The following is a 17,005-nucleotide window of genomic DNA, read 5'->3' on the forward strand; positions in this document are numbered from 1 at the left end:
CCTTTTTGGTGGAAGATTATATTTTGAGAGGAACATTTTTTTTAACATAGGAAGAATTTTTTTACTAATTTTTTTTTCTGAAGGAAGAATTTTTTTGAGGTGACTGTTGTGAACTTTTTTTTTTTTCAATGGCATATGAAAACTGCTACCGAAATGTTCTTCTTATTGCAATGTTTGGAATCCTGAGTTCAGCTTGGCAAGCTGTGAAATACTCTTGAAAACCATTTGGAAAAAAAGTTTGAGCAAAATTTTTCTTTTTGGTGGAAGACTATATTTTGAGACGAAGATTTTTTTTAACATAGGAAGAATTTTTTTTACGAATTTTTTTTTTTCTGAAGGAAGAATTTTTTTGAGGTGACTGTTGTGGGGAACTTTTTTTTTTCAATGGCATATGAAAACTGCTATCGAAACGTTCTTCTTATTGCAATGTTTGGCATCCTGAGTTCAGCTTGGCAAGCTGTGAAACACTCTTGAAAACCATTTGGAAAAAAAGTTTGGGCAAAATTTTCCTTTTTGGTGGAAGATTATATTTTGAGAGGAAGATTTTTTTTAACATAGGAAGAATTTTTTTACGAATTTTTTTTTTCTGAAAGAAGAATTTTTTTGAGGTGACTGTTGTGGGGAACTTTTTTTTTTCAATGGCATATGAAAACTGCTACCGAAATGTTCTTCTTATTGCAATGTTTGGAATCCTGAGTTCAGCTTGGCAAGCTGTGAAATACTCTTGAAAACCATTTGGAAAAAAAGTTTGAGCAAAATTTTTCTTTTTGGTGGAAGACTATATTTTGAGACGAAGATTTTTTTTAACATAGGAAGAATTTTTTTTACGAATTTTTTTTTTTCTGAAGGAAGAATTTTTTTGAGGTGACTGTTGTGGGGAACTTTTTTTTTTCAATGGCATATGAAAACTGCTATCGAAACGTTCTTCTTATTGCAATGTTTGGCATCCTGAGTTCAGCTTGGCAAGCTGTGAAACACTCTTGAAAACCATTTGGAAAAAAAGTTTGGGCAAAATTTTCCTTTTTGGTGGAAGATTATATTTTGAGAGGAAGATTTTTTTTAACATAGGAAGAATTTTTTTACGAATTTTTTTTTTCTGAAAGAAGAATTTTTTTGAGGTGACTGTTGTGGGGAACTTTTTTTTTTCAATGGCATATGAAAACTGCTATCGAAACGTTCTTCTTATTGCAATGTTTGGCATCCTGAGTTCAGCTTGGCAAGCTGTGAAACACTCTTGAAAACCATTTGGAAAAAAAGTTTGGGCAAAATTTTCCTTTTTGGTGGAAGATTACATTTTGAGAGGAAGATTTTTTTTAACATAGGAAGAATTTTTTTACAATTTTTTTTTTCTGAAGAAAGAATTTTTTTGAAGTGACTGTTGTGGGGAACTTTTTTTTTTCAATGGCATATTTGTTCTTAATATTTCAATACAAACACTATGTACAACTTGTTTGGCATCCAGAGTTCAGCTTGGCAAGCTGTGAAAGACTCTTGAAAACCATTTGGAAAAAAAGTTAGAGGAAATTTTTCTTTTTGGTGGAATACTATATTTTGAGAGGAACATTTTTTTAACATAGGAAGAATTTTTTTACGATTTTTTTTTTCTGAAGGAAGAATTTTTTTGAGGTGACTGTTGTGGTGAACTTTTTTTTTTTTTCAATGGCATATGAAAACTGCTACCGAAATGTTCTTCTTTTTTTGCAATGTTTGGCATCCTGAGTTCAGCTTGGCAAGCTGTGAAAGACTCTACAAAACCATTTGGAAAAAAAATTTGAGCAAAATTTTTCTTTTTGGTGGAAGATTATATTTTGAGATGAAGATTTTTTTTAACATAGGAAGAATTTTTTTACGAATTTTTTTTTTTCTGAAGGAAGAATTTTTTTGAGGTGACTGTTGTGGGGAACTTTTTTCTTTTCAATGGCATATGTTTTCTTAATATTTCAACACAAACACTATGTACAACTTGTTTGGCATCCTGAGTTCAGCTTGGCAATCTGTGAAAGACTTGAAAACCATTTGGAAAAAAAGTTTGGGCAAAATTTTTCTTTTTGGTGGAAGATTACATTTTGAGAGGAAGATTTTTTTTAACATAGGAAGAATTTTTTTACGATTTTTTTTTTCTGAAGGAAGAATTTTTTTGAAGTGACTGTTGTGGGGAACTTTTTTTTTTCAATGGCATATTTGTTCTTAATATTTCAATACAAACACTATGTACAACTTGTTTGGCATCCAGAGTTCAGCTTGGCAAGCTGTGAAAGACTCTTGAAAACCATTTGGGTAAAAAGTTAGAGGAAATTTTTCTTTTTGGTGGAATACTATATTTTGAGAGGAACATTTTTTTAACATAGGAAGAATTTTTTTACGATTTTTTTTTTCTGAAGGAAGAATTTTTTTGATGTGACTGTTGTAGGGAACTTTTTTTTTTTTCAAAGGCAAATGAAAACTGCTTCCAAAATGTTCTTAATATTTCAATACAAACACTATGTACAACTTGTTTGGCATCCTGAGTTCAGCTTGGAAAGCTGTGAAAGACTCTTGAAAACCATTTGGAAAAAAAGTTTGAGCAAAATTTTTCTTTTTGGTGGAAGATTATATTTTGAGAGGAAGATTTTTTTTAACAAAGGAAGAATTTTTTTTACGAATTTTTTTTTTTCTCAAGGATGAATTTTTTTGAGGTGACTTTTGTGGGGAACTTTTTTCTTTTCAATGGCATATGTGTTCTTAATATTTCAATACAAACACTATGTACAACTTGTTTGGCATCCTGAGTTCAGCTTGGCAATCTGTGAAAGACTCTTGAAAACCATTTGGAAAAAAAGTTTGGGCAAAATTTTTCTTTTTGGTGGAAGATAACATTTTGAGAGGAAGATTTTTTTTAACATAGGAAGAATTTTTTTACGAATTTTTTTTTTCTGAAGGAAGAATTTTTTTGAGATGAATGTTGTGGGGAACTTTTTTTTTTCAAAGGCAAATGAAAAATGCTTCCAAAAAGTTCTTAATATTTCAATACAAACACTATGTACAAGTGTACAAGTGTTTCAATTTCACTGAAAGCTGATGATAAAATTGACTTAAGATTTCAATGCAAATACTATATATAACTAGTTTAGCATGCTGAGTTCTGCTTGGCAAGCCATGAAAGACTCTTGAAAACCATTTGGAACAAAAGTTACAGCACATTTGAACAAAGTTGAAAATTAGCCTTATTTCAGTGAGAGCTGCAGAAAGAAGCAATAAAATTTCACTGAAAGCTGATGATAAAATTGACTTAAGATTTCAATGCAAATACTATATATAACTAGTTTAGCATGCTGAGTTCTGCTTGGCAAGCCATGAAAGACTCTTGAAAACCATTTGGAACAAAAGTTACAGCACATTTGAACAAAGTTGAAAATTAGCCTTATTTCAGTGAGAGCTGCAGAAAGAAGCAATAAAATTTCACTGAAAGCTGATGATAAAATTGACTTAAGATTTCAATGCAAATACTATATATAACTAGTTTAGCATGCTGAGTTCTGCTTGGCAAGCCATGAAAGACTCTTGAAAACCATTTGGAACAAAAGTTACAGCACATTTGAACAAAGTTGAAAATTAGCCTTATTTCAGTGAGAGCTGCAGAAAGAAGCAATAAAATTTCACTGAAAGCTGAAAAAAAGTTTGAGCAAAATTTTTCTTTTTGGTGGAAGATTATATTTTGAGAGGAAGATTTCTTTTATCACAGGAAGATTTTTTTTATCGACATTGGTTTTTTTTGGAGGAAGAATTTTTTTTCGGTTGACAGTGGGAATTCTTTTTTTGAAGGCAAATGAAAACTGCTTCTGAAATCTGCTTTATATTTCAATGCAAATAATTGAAAGTACAACTTGTTTGGAATCCTGAGTTCAGCTTGGCAAGCTGTGAAATACTCTTGAAAACCATTTGGAAAAAAAGTTTGAGCAAAATTTTTCTTTTTGGTGGAAGACTATATTTTGAGACGAAGATTTTTTTTAACATAGGAAGAATTTTTTTTACGAATTTTTTTTTTCTGAAGGAAGAATTTTTTTGAGGTGACTGTTGTGGGGAACTTTTTTTTTTCAATGGCATATGAAAACTGCTATCGAAACGTTCTTCTTATTGCAATGTTTGGCATCCTGAGTTCAGCTTGGCAAGCTGTGAAACACTCTTGAAAACCATTTGGAAAAAAAGTTTGGGCAAAATTTTCCTTTTTGGTGGAAGATTATATTTTGAGAGGAACATTTTTTTTAACATAGGAAGAATTTTTTTACTAATTTTTTTTTCTGAAGGAAGAATTTTTTTGAGGTGACTGTTGTGAACTTTTTTTTTTTTCAATGGCATATGAAAACTGCTACCGAAATGTTCTTCTTATTGCAATGTTTGGAATCCTGAGTTCAGCTTGGCAAGCTGTGAAATACTCTTGAAAACCATTTGGAAAAAAAGTTTGAGCAAAATTTTTCTTTTTGGTGGAAGACTATATTTTGAGACGAAGATTTTTTTTAACATAGGAAGAATTTTTTTTACGAATTTTTTTTTTTCTGAAGGAAGAATTTTTTTGAGGTGACTGTTGTGGGGAACTTTTTTTTTTCAATGGCATATGAAAACTGCTATCGAAACGTTCTTCTTATTGCAATGTTTGGCATCCTGAGTTCAGCTTGGCAAGCTGTGAAACACTCTTGAAAACCATTTGGAAAAAAAGTTTGGGCAAAATTTTCCTTTTTGGTGGAAGATTATATTTTGAGAGGAAGATTTTTTTTAACATAGGAAGAATTTTTTTACGAATTTTTTTTTTCTGAAAGAAGAATTTTTTTGAGGTGACTGTTGTGGGGAACTTTTTTTTTTCAATGGCATATGAAAACTGCTACCGAAATGTTCTTCTTATTGCAATGTTTGGAATCCTGAGTTCAGCTTGGCAAGCTGTGAAATACTCTTGAAAACCATTTGGAAAAAAAGTTTGAGCAAAATTTTTCTTTTTGGTGGAAGACTATATTTTGAGACGAAGATTTTTTTTAACATAGGAAGAATTTTTTTTACGAATTTTTTTTTTTCTGAAGGAAGAATTTTTTTGAGGTGACTGTTGTGGGGAACTTTTTTTTTTCAATGGCATATGAAAACTGCTATCGAAACGTTCTTCTTATTGCAATGTTTGGCATCCTGAGTTCAGCTTGGCAAGCTGTGAAACACTCTTGAAAACCATTTGGAAAAAAAGTTTGGGCAAAATTTTCCTTTTTGGTGGAAGATTATATTTTGAGAGGAAGATTTTTTTTAACATAGGAAGAATTTTTTTACGAATTTTTTTTTTCTGAAAGAAGAATTTTTTTGAGGTGACTGTTGTGGGGAACTTTTTTTTTTCAATGGCATATGAAAACTGCTATCGAAACGTTCTTCTTATTGCAATGTTTGGCATCCTGAGTTCAGCTTGGCAAGCTGTGAAACACTCTTGAAAACCATTTGGAAAAAAAGTTTGGGCAAAATTTTCCTTTTTGGTGGAAGATTACATTTTGAGAGGAAGATTTTTTTTAACATAGGAAGAATTTTTTTACAATTTTTTTTTTCTGAAGAAAGAATTTTTTTGAAGTGACTGTTGTGGGGAACTTTTTTTTTTCAATGGCATATTTGTTCTTAATATTTCAATACAAACACTATGTACAACTTGTTTGGCATCCAGAGTTCAGCTTGGCAAGCTGTGAAAGACTCTTGAAAACCATTTGGAAAAAAAGTTAGAGGAAATTTTTCTTTTTGGTGGAATACTATATTTTGAGAGGAACATTTTTTTAACATAGGAAGAATTTTTTTACGATTTTTTTTTTCTGAAGGAAGAATTTTTTTGATGTGACTGTTGTAGGGAACTTTTTTTTTTTTCAAAGGCAAATGAAAACTGCTTCCAAAATGTTCTTAATATTTCAATACAAACACTATGTACAACTTGTTTGGCATCCTGAGTTCAGCTTGGAAAGCTGTGAAAGACTCTTGAAAACCATTTGGAAAAAAAGTTTGAGCAAAATTTTTCTTTTTGGTGGAAGATTATATTTTGAGAGGAAGATTTTTTTTAACAAAGGAAGAATTTTTTTTACGAATTTTTTTTTTTCTCAAGGATGAATTTTTTTGAGGTGACTTTTGTGGGGAACTTTTTTCTTTTCAATGGCATATGTGTTCTTAATATTTCAATACAAACACTATGTACAACTTGTTTGGCATCCTGAGTTCAGCTTGGCAATCTGTGAAAGACTCTTGAAAACCATTTGGAAAAAAAGTTTGGGCAAAATTTTTCTTTTTGGTGGAAGATTAAATTTTGAGAGGAAGATTTTTTTTAACACAGGAAGAATTTTTTTACGAATTTTTTTTTTCTGAAGGAAGAATTTTTTTGAGATGAGTGTTGTGGGGAACTTTTTTTTTTCAAAGGCAAATGAAAAATGCTTCCAAAAAGTTCTTAATATTTCAATACAAACACTATGTACAAGTGTACAAGTGTTTCAATTTCACTGAAAGCTGATGATAAAATTGACTTAAGATTTCAATGCAAATACTATATATAACTAGTTTAGCATGCTGAGTTCTGCTTGGCAAGCCATGAAAGACTCTTGAAAACCATTTGGAACAAAAGTTACAGCACATTTGAACAAAGTTGAAAATTAGCCTTATTTCAGTGAGAGCTGCAGAAAGAAGCAATAAAATTTCACTGAAAGCTGATGATAAAATTGACTTAAGATTTCAATGCAAATACTATATATAACTAGTTTAGCATGCTGAGTTCTGCTTGGCAAGCCATGAAAGACTCTTGAAAACCATTTGGAACAAAAGTTACAGCACATTTGAACAAAGTTGAAAATTAGCCTTATTTCAGTGAGAGCTGCAGAAAGAAGCAATAAAATTTCACTGAAAGCTGATGATAAAATTGACTTAAGATTTCAATGCAAATACTATATATAACTAGTTTAGCATGCTGAGTTCTGCTTGGCAAGCCATGAAAGACTCTTGAAAACCATTTGGAACAAAAGTTACAGCACATTTGAACAAAGTTGAAAATTAGCCTTATTTCAGTGAGAGCTGCAGAAAGAAGCAATAAAATTTCACTGAAAGCTGATGATAAAATTGACTTAATATTTCAATACAAATACTATATATAACTAGTTTAGCATGCTGAGTTCTGCTTGGCAAGCCATGAAAGACTCTTGAAAACCATTTGGAACAAAAGTTACAGCACATTTGAACAAAGTTGAAAATTAGCCTTATTTCAGTGAGAGCTGCAGAAAGAAGCAATAAAATTTCACTGAAAGCTGATGATAAAATTGACTTAAGATTTCAATGCAAATACTATATATAACTAGTTTAGCATGCTGAGTTCTGCTTGGCAAGCCATGAAAGACTCTTGAAAACCATTTGGAACAAAAGTTACAGCACATTTGAACAAAGTTGAAAATTAGCCTTATTTCAGTGAGAGCTGCAGAAAGAAGCAATAAAATTTCACTGAAAGCTGATGATAAAATTGACTTAAGATTTCAATGCAAATACTATATATAACTAGTTTAGCATGCTGAGTTCTGCTTGGCAAGCCATGAAAGACTCTTGAAAACCATTTGGAACAAAAGTTACAGCACATTTGAACAAAGTTGAAAATTAGCCTTATTTCAGTGAGAGCTGCAGAAAGAAGCAATAAAATTTCACTGAAAGCTGATGATAAAATTGACTTAAGATTTCAATGCAAATACTATATATAACTAGTTTAGCATGCTGAGTTCTGCTTGGCAAGCCATGAAAGACTCTTGAAAACCATTTGGAACAAAAGTTACAGCACATTTGAACAAAGTTGAAAATTAGCCTTATTTCAGTGAGAGCTGCAGAAAGAAGCAATAAAATTTCACTGAAAGCTGATGATAAAATTGACTTAATATTTCAATGCAAATACTATATATAACTAGTTTAGCATGCTGAGTTCTGCTTGGCAAGCCATGAAAGACTCTTGAAAACCATTTGGAACAAAAGTTACAGCACATTTGAACAAAGTTGAAAATTAGCCTTATTTCAGTGAGAGCTGCAGAAAGAAGCAATAAAATTTCACTGAAAGCTGATGATAAAATTGACTTAAGATTTCAATGCAAATACTATATATAACTAGTTTAGCATGCTGAGTTCTGCTTGGCAAGCCATGAAAGACTCTTGAAAACCATTTGGAACAAAAGTTACAGCACATTTGAACAAAGTTGAAAATTAGCCTTATTTCAGTGAGAGCTGCAGAAAGAAGCAATAAAATTTCACTGAAAGCTGATGATAAAATTGACTTAAGATTTCAATGCAAATACTATATATAACTAGTTTAGCATGCTGAGTTCTGCTTGGCAAGCCATGAAAGACTCTTGAAAACCATTTGGAACAAAAGTTACAGCACATTTGAGCAAAGTTGAAAATTAGCCTTATTTCAGTGAGAGCTGCAGAAAGAAGCAATAAAATTTCACTGAAAGCTGATGATAAAATTGACTTAAGATTTCAATGCAAATACTATATATAACTAGTTTAGCATGCTGAGTTCTGCTTGGCAAGCCATGAAAGACTCTTGAAAACCATTTGGAACAAAAGTTACAGCACATTTGAACAAAGTTGAAAATTAGCCTTATTTCAGTGAGAGCTGCAGAAAGAAGCAATAAAATTTCACTGAAAGCTGATGATAAAATTGACTTAAGATTTCAATGCAAATACTATATATAACTAGTTTAGCATGCTGAGTTCTGCTTGGCAAGCCATGAAAGACTCTTGAAAACCATTTGGAACAAAAGTTACAGCACATTTGAACAAAGTTGAAAATTAGCCTTATTTCAGTGAGAGCTGCAGAAAGAAGCAATAAAATTTCACTGAAAGCTGATGATAAAATTGACTTAAGATTTCAATGCAAATACTATATATAACTAGTTTAGCATGCTGAGTTCTGCTTGGCAAGCCATGAAAGACTCTTGAAAACCATTTGGAACAAAAGTTACAGCACATTTGAACAAAGTTGAAAATTAGCCTTATTTCAGTGAGAGCTGCAGAAAGAAGCAATAAAATTTCACTGAAAGCTGATGATAAAATTGACTTAAGATTTCAATGCAAATACTATATATAACTAGTTTAGCATGCTGAGTTCTGCTTGGCAAGCCATGAAAGACTCTTGAAAACCATTTGGAACAAAAGTTACAGCACATTTGAACAAAGTTGAAAATTAGCCTTATTTCAGTGAGAGCTGCAGAAAGAAGCAATAAAATTTCACTGAAAGCTGATGATAAAATTGACTTAAGATTTCAATGCAAATACTATATATAACTAGTTTAGCATGCTGAGTTCTGCTTGGCAAGCCATGAAAGACTCTTGAAAACCATTTGGAACAAAAGTTACAGCACATTTGAACAAAGTTGAAAATTAGCCTTATTTCAGTGAGAGCTGCAGAAAGAAGCAATAAAATTTCACTGAAAGCTGATGATAAAATTGACTTAATATTTCAATGCAAATACTATATATAACTAGTTTAGCATGCTGAGTTCTGCTTGGCAAGCCATGAAAGACTCTTGAAAACCATTTGGAACAAAAGTTACAGCACATTTGAACAAAGTTGAAAATTAGCCTTATTTCAGTGAGAGCTGCAGAAAGAAGCAATAAAATTTCACTGAAAGCTGATGATAAAATTGACTTAAGATTTCAATGCAAATACTATATATAACTAGTTTAGCATGCTGAGTTCTGCTTGGCAAGCCATGAAAGACTCTTGAAAACCATTTGGAACAAAAGTTACAGCACATTTGAACAAAGTTGAAAATCAGCCTTATTTCAGTGAGAGCTGCAGAAAGAAGCAATAAAATTTCACTGAAAGCTGATGATAAAATTGACTTAAGATTTCAATGCAAATACTATATATAACTAGTTTAGCATGCTGAGTTCTGCTTGGCAAGCCATGAAAGACTCTTGAAAACCATTTGGAACAAAAGTTACAGCACATTTGAACAAAGTTGAAAATTAGCCTTATTTCAGTGAGAGCTGCAGAAAGAAGCAATAAAATTTCACTGAAAGCTGATGATAAAATTGACTTAAGATTTCAATGCAAATACTATATATAACTAGTTTAGCATGCTGAGTTCTGCTTGGCAAGCCATGAAAGACTCTTGAAAACCATTTGGAACAAAAGTTACAGCACATTTGAACAAAGTTGAAAATTAGCCTTATTTCAGTGAGAGCTGCAGAAAGAAGCAATAACATTTCACTGAAAGCTGATGATAAAATTGACTTAAGATTTCAATGCAAATACTATATATAACTAGTTTAGCATGCTGAGTTCTGCTTGGCAAGCCATGAAAGACTCTTGAAAACCATTTGGAACAAAAGTTACAGCACATTTGAACAAAGTTGAAAATTAGCCTTATTTCAGTGAGAGCTGCAGAAAGAAGCAATAAAATTTCACTGAAAGCTGATGATAAAATTGACTTAATATTTCAATGCAAATACTATATATAACTAGTTTAGCATGCTGAGTTCTGCTTGGCAAGCCATGAAAGACTCTTGAAAACCATTTGGAACAAAAAGTTACAGCACATTTGAACAAAGTTGAAAATTAGCCTTATTTCAGTGAGAGCTGCAGAAAGAAGCAATAAAATTTCACTGAAAGCTGATGATAAAATTGACTTAAGATTTCAATGCAAATACTATATATAACTAGTTTAGCATGCTGAGTTCTGCTTGGCAAGCCATGAAAGACTCTTGAAAACCATTTGGAACAAAAGTTACAGCACATTTGAACAAAGTTGAAAATTAGCCTTATTTCAGTGAGAGCTGCAGAAAGAAGCAATAAAATTTCACTGAAAGCTGATGATAAAATTGACTTAATATTTCAATGCAAATACTATATATAACTAGTTTAGCATGCTGAGTTCTGCTTGGCAAGCCATGAAAGACTCTTGAAAACCATTTGGAACAAAAAGTTACAGCACATTTGAACAAAGTTGAAAATTAGCCTTATTTCAGTGAGAGCTGCAGAAAGAAGCAATAAAATTTCACTGAAAGCTGATGATAAAATTGACTTAAGATTTCAATGCAAATACTATATATAACTAGTTTAGCATGCTGAGTTCTGCTTGGCAAGCCATGAAAGACTCTTGAAAACCATTTGGAACAAAAGTTACAGCACATTTGAACAAAGTTGAAAATTAGCCTTATTTCAGTGAGAGCTGCAGAAAGAAGCAATAAAATTTCACTGAAAGCTGATGATAAAATTGACTTAAGATTTCAATGCAAATACTATATATAACTAGTTTAGCATGCTGAGTTCTGCTTGGCAAGCCATGAAAGACTCTTGAAAACCATTTGGAACAAAAGTTACAGCACATTTGAGCAAAGTTGAAAATTAGCCTTATTTCAGTGAGAGCTGCAGAAAGAAGCAATAAAATTTCACTGAAAGCTGATGATAAAATTGACTTAAGATTTCAATGCAAATACTATATATAACTAGTTTAGCATGCTGAGTTCTGCTTGGCAAGCCATGAAAGACTCTTGAAAACCATTTGGAACAAAAGTTACAGCACATTTGAACAAAGTTGAAAATTAGCCTTATTTCAGTGAGAGCTGCAGAAAGAAGCAATAAAATTTCACTGAAAGCTGATGATAAAATTGACTTAAGATTTCAATGCAAATACTATATATAACTAGTTTAGCATGCTGAGTTCTGCTTGACAAGCCATGAAAGACTCTTGAAAACCATTTGGAACAAAAGTTACAGCACATTTGAACAAAGTTGAAAATTAGCCTTATTTCAGTGAGAGCTGCAGAAAGAAGCAATAAAATTTCACTGAAAGCTGATGATAAAATTGACTTAAGATTTCAATGCAAATACTATATATAACTAGTTTAGCATGCTGAGTTCTGCTTGGCAAGCCATGAAAGACTCTTGAAAACCATTTGGAACAAAAGTTACAGCACATTTGAACAAAGTTGAAAATTAGCCTTATTTCAGTGAGAGCTGCAGAAAGAAGCAATAAAATTTCACTGAAAGCTGATGATAAAATTGACTTAAGATTTCAATGCAAATACTATATATAACTAGTTTAGCATGCTGAGTTCTGCTTGGCAAGCCATGAAAGACTCTTGAAAACCATTTGGAACAAAAGTTACAGCACATTTGAACAAAGTTGAAAATTAGCCTTATTTCAGTGAGAGCTGCAGAAAGAAGCAATAAAATTTCACTGAAAGCTGATGATAAAATTGACTTAATATTTCAATGCAAATACTATATATAACTAGTTTAGCATGCTGAGTTCTGCTTGGCAAGCCATGAAAGACTCTTGAAAACCATTTGGAACAAAAGTTACAGCACATTTGAACAAAGTTGAAAATTAGCCTTATTTCAGTGAGAGCTGCAGAAAGAAGCAATAAAATTTCACTGAAAGCTGATGATAAAATTGACTTAAGATTTCAATGCAAATACTATATATAACTAGTTTAGCATGCTGAGTTCTGCTTGGCAAGCCATGAAAGACTCTTGAAAACCATTTGGAACAAAAGTTACAGCACATTTGAACAAAGTTGAAAATTAGCCTTATTTCAGTGAGAGCTGCAGAAAGAAGCAATAAAATTTCACTGAAAGCTGATGATAAAATTGACTTAAGATTTCAATGCAAATACTATATATAACTAGTTTAGCATGCTGAGTTCTGCTTGGCAAGCCATGAAAGACTCTTGAAAACCATTTGGAACAAAAGTTACAGCACATTTGAACAAAGTTGAAAATTAGCCTTATTTCAGTGAGAGCTGCAGAAAGAAGCAACAAAATTTCACTGAAAGCTGATGATAAAATTGACTTAATATTTCAATGCAAATACTATATATAACTAGTTTAGCATGCTGAGTTCTGCTTGGCAAGCCATGAAAGACTCTTGAAAACCATTTGGAACAAAAGTTACAGCACATTTGAACAAAGTTGAAAATTAGCCTTATTTCAGTGAGAGCTGCAGAAAGAAGCAATAAAATTTCACTGAGAGCTGATGATAAAATTGACTTAATATTTCAATGCAAATACTATATATAACTAGTTTAGCATGCTGAGTTCTGCTTGGCAAGCCATGAAAGACTCTTGAAAACCATTTGGAACAAAAGTTACAGCACATTTGAACAAAGTTGAAAATTAGCCTTATTTCAGTGAGAGCTGCAGAAAGAAGCAATAAAATTTCACTGAAAGCTGATGATAAAATTGACTTAAGATTTCAATGCAAATACTATATATAACTAGTTTAGCATGCTGAGTTCTGCTTGGCAAGCCATGAAAGACTCTTGAAAACCATTTGGAACAAAAGTTACAGCACATTTGAACAAAGTTGAAAATTAGCCTTATTTCAGTGAGAGCTGCAGAAAGAAGCAATAAAATTTCACTGAAAGCTGATGATAAAATTGACTTAAGATTTCAATGCAAATACTATATATAACTAGTTTAGCATGCTGAGTTCTGCTTGGCAAGCCATGAAAGACTCTTGAAAACCATTTGGAACAAAAGTTACAGCACATTTGAACAAAGTTGAAAATTAGCCTTATTTCAGTGAGAGCTGCAGAAAGAAGCAATAAAATTTCACTGAAAGCTGATGATAAAATTGACTTAAGATTTCAATGCAAATACTATATATAACTAGTTTAGCATGCTGAGTTCTGCTTGGCAAGCCATGAAAGACTCTTGAAAACCATTTGGAACAAAAGTTACAGCACATTTGAACAAAGTTGAAAATTAGCCTTATTTCAGTGAGAGCTGCAGAAAGAAGCAATAAAATTTCACTGAAAGCTGATGATAAAATTGACTTAAGATTTCAATGCAAATACTATATATAACTAGTTTAGCATGCTGAGTTCTGCTTGGCAAGCCATGAAAGACTCTTGAAAACCATTTGGAACAAAAGTTACAGCACATTTGAACAAAGTTGAAAATTAGCCTCATTTCAGTGAGAGCTGCAGAAAGAAGCAATAAAATTTCACTGAAAGCTGATGATAAAATTGACTTAAGATTTCAATGCAAATACTATATATAACTAGTTTAGCATGCTGAGTTCTGCTTGGCAAGCCATGAAAGACTCTTGAAAACCATTTGGAACAAAAGTTACAGCACATTTGAACAAAGTTGAAAATTAGCCTTATTTCAGTGAGAGCTGCAGAAAGAAGCAATAAAATTTCACTGAAAGCTGATGATAAAATTGACTTAAGATTTCAAAGCAAATACTATATATAACTAGTTTAGCATGCTGAGTTCTGCTTGGCAAGCCATGAAAGACTCTTGAAAACCATTTGGAACAAAAGTTACAGCACATTTGAACAAAGTTGAAAATTAGCCTTATTTCAGTGAGAGCTGCAGAAAGAAGCAATAAAATTTCACTGAAAGCTGATGATAAAATTGACTTAATATTTCAATGCAAATACTATATATAACTAGTTTAGCATGCTGAGTTCTGCTTGGCAAGCCATGAAAGACTCTTGAAAACCATTTGGAACAAAAGTTACAGCACATTTGAACAAAGTTGAAAATTAGCCTTATTTCAGTGAGAGCTGCAGAAAGAAGCAATAAAATTTCACTGAAAGCTGAAAAAAAGTTTGAGCAAAATTTTTCTTTTTGGTGGAAGATTATATTTTGAGAGGAAGATTTCTTTTATCACAGGAAGATTTTTTTATCGACATTGGTTTTTTTTGGAGGAAGAATTTTTTTTCGGTTGACAGTGGGAATTCTTTTTTTGAAGGCAAATGAAAACTGCTTCTGAAATCTGCTTTATATTTCAATGCAAATAATTGAAAGTACAACTTGTTTGGAATCCTGAGTTCAGCTTGGCAAGCTGTGAAATACTCTTGAAAACCATTTGGAAAAAAAGTTTTAGCAACATTTTTCTTTTTGGTGGAAGATTATATTTTGAGAGGAAGATTTTTTTTAACATAGGAAGAATTTTTTTACGATTTTTTTTTTCTGAAGGAAGAATTTTTTTGAGGTGACTTTTGTGGTGAACTTTTTTTTTTTTTCAATGGCATATTAAAACTGCTACCGAAATGTTCTTCTTTTTTTGCAATGTTTGGCATCCTGAGTTCAGCTTGGCAAGCTGTGAAAGACTCTACAAAACCATTTGGAAAAAAAATTTGAGCAAAATTTTTCTTTTTGGTGGAAGATTATATTTTGAGATGAAGATTCTTTTTAACATAGGAAGAATTTTTTTACGAATTTTTTTTTTTCTGAAGGAAGAATTTTTTTGAGGTGACTGTTGTGGGGAACTTTTTTTTTTCAATGGCATATGAAAACTGCTACCGAAATGTTCTTCTTATTGCAATGTTTGGAATCCTGAGTTCAGCTTGGCAAGCTGTGAAATACTCTTGAAAACCATTTGGAAAAAAAGTTTGAGCAAAATTTTTCTTTTTGGTGGAAGACTATATTTTGAGACGAAGATTTTTTTTAACATAGGAAGAATTTTTTTTACGAATTTTTTTTTTTCTGAAGGAAGAATTTTTTTGAGGTGACTGTTGTGGGGAACTTTTTTTTTTCAATGGCATATGAAAACTGCTATCGAAACGTTCTTCTTATTGCAATGTTTGGCATCCTGAGTTCAGCTTGGCAAGCTGTGAAACACTCTTGAAAACCATTTGGAAAAAAAGTTTGGGCAAAATTTTCCTTTTTGGTGGAAGATTATATTTTGAGAGGAAGATTTTTTTTAACATAGGAAGAATTTTTTTACGAATTTTTTTTTTCTGAAAGAAGAATTTTTTTGAGGTGACTGTTGTGGGGAACTTTTTTTTTTCAATGGCATATGAAAACTGCTATCGAAACGTTCTTCTTATTGCAATGTTTGGCATCCTGAGTTCAGCTTGGCAAGCTGTGAAACACTCTTGAAAACCATTTGGAAAAAAAGTTTGGGCAAAATTTTCCTTTTTGGTGGAAGATTACATTTTGAGAGGAAGATTTTTTTTAACATAGGAAGAATTTTTTTACAATTTTTTTTTTCTGAAGAAAGAATTTTTTTGAAGTGACTGTTGTGGGGAACTTTTTTTTTTCAATGGCATATTTGTTCTTAATATTTCAATACAAACACTATGTACAACTTGTTTGGCATCCAGAGTTCAGCTTGGCAAGCTGTGAAAGACTCTTGAAAACCATTTGGAAAAAAAGTTAGAGGAAATTTTTCTTTTTGGTGGAATACTATATTTTGAGAGGAACATTTTTTTAACATAGGAAGAATTTTTTTACGATTTTTTTTTTCTGAAGGAAGAATTTTTTTGATGTGACTGTTGTAGGGAACTTTTTTTTTTTTCAAAGGCAAATGAAAACTGCTTCCAAAATGTTCTTAATATTTCAATACAAACACTATGTACAACTTGTTTGGCATCCTGAGTTCAGCTTGGAAAGCTGTGAAAGACTCTTGAAAACCATTTGGAAAAAAAGTTTGAGCAAAATTTTTCTTTTTGGTGGAAGATTATATTTTGAGAGGAAGATTTTTTTTAACAAAGGAAGAATTTTTTTTACGAATTTTTTTTTTTCTCAAGGATGAATTTTTTTGAGGTGACTTTTGTGGGGAACTTTTTTCTTTTCAATGGCATATGTGTTCTTAATATTTCAATACAAACACTATGTACAACTTGTTTGGCATCCTGAGTTCAGCTTGGCAATCTGTGAAAGACTCTTGAAAACCATTTGGAAAAAAAGTTTGGGCAAAATTTTTCTTTTTGGTGGAAGATTAAATTTTGAGAGGAAGATTTTTTTTAACACAGGAAGAATTTTTTTACGAATTTTTTTTTTCTGAAGGAAGAATTTTTTTGAGATGAGTGTTGTGGGGAACTTTTTTTTTTCAAAGGCAAATGAAAAATGCTTCCAAAAAGTTCTTAATATTTCAATACAAACACTATGTACAAGTGTACAAGTGTTTCAATTTCACTGAAAGCTGATGATAAAATTGACTTAAGATTTCAATGCAAATACTATATATAACTAGTTTAGCATGCTGAGTTCTGCTTGGCAAGCCATGAAAGACTCTTGAAAACCATTTGGAAC

This window comes from Ammodytes marinus, assembly GCF_949987685.1.
Source record: "Ammodytes marinus genome assembly, chromosome: 6".
Classification (NCBI taxonomy): Eukaryota; Metazoa; Chordata; class Actinopteri; order Uranoscopiformes; family Ammodytidae; genus Ammodytes; species Ammodytes marinus.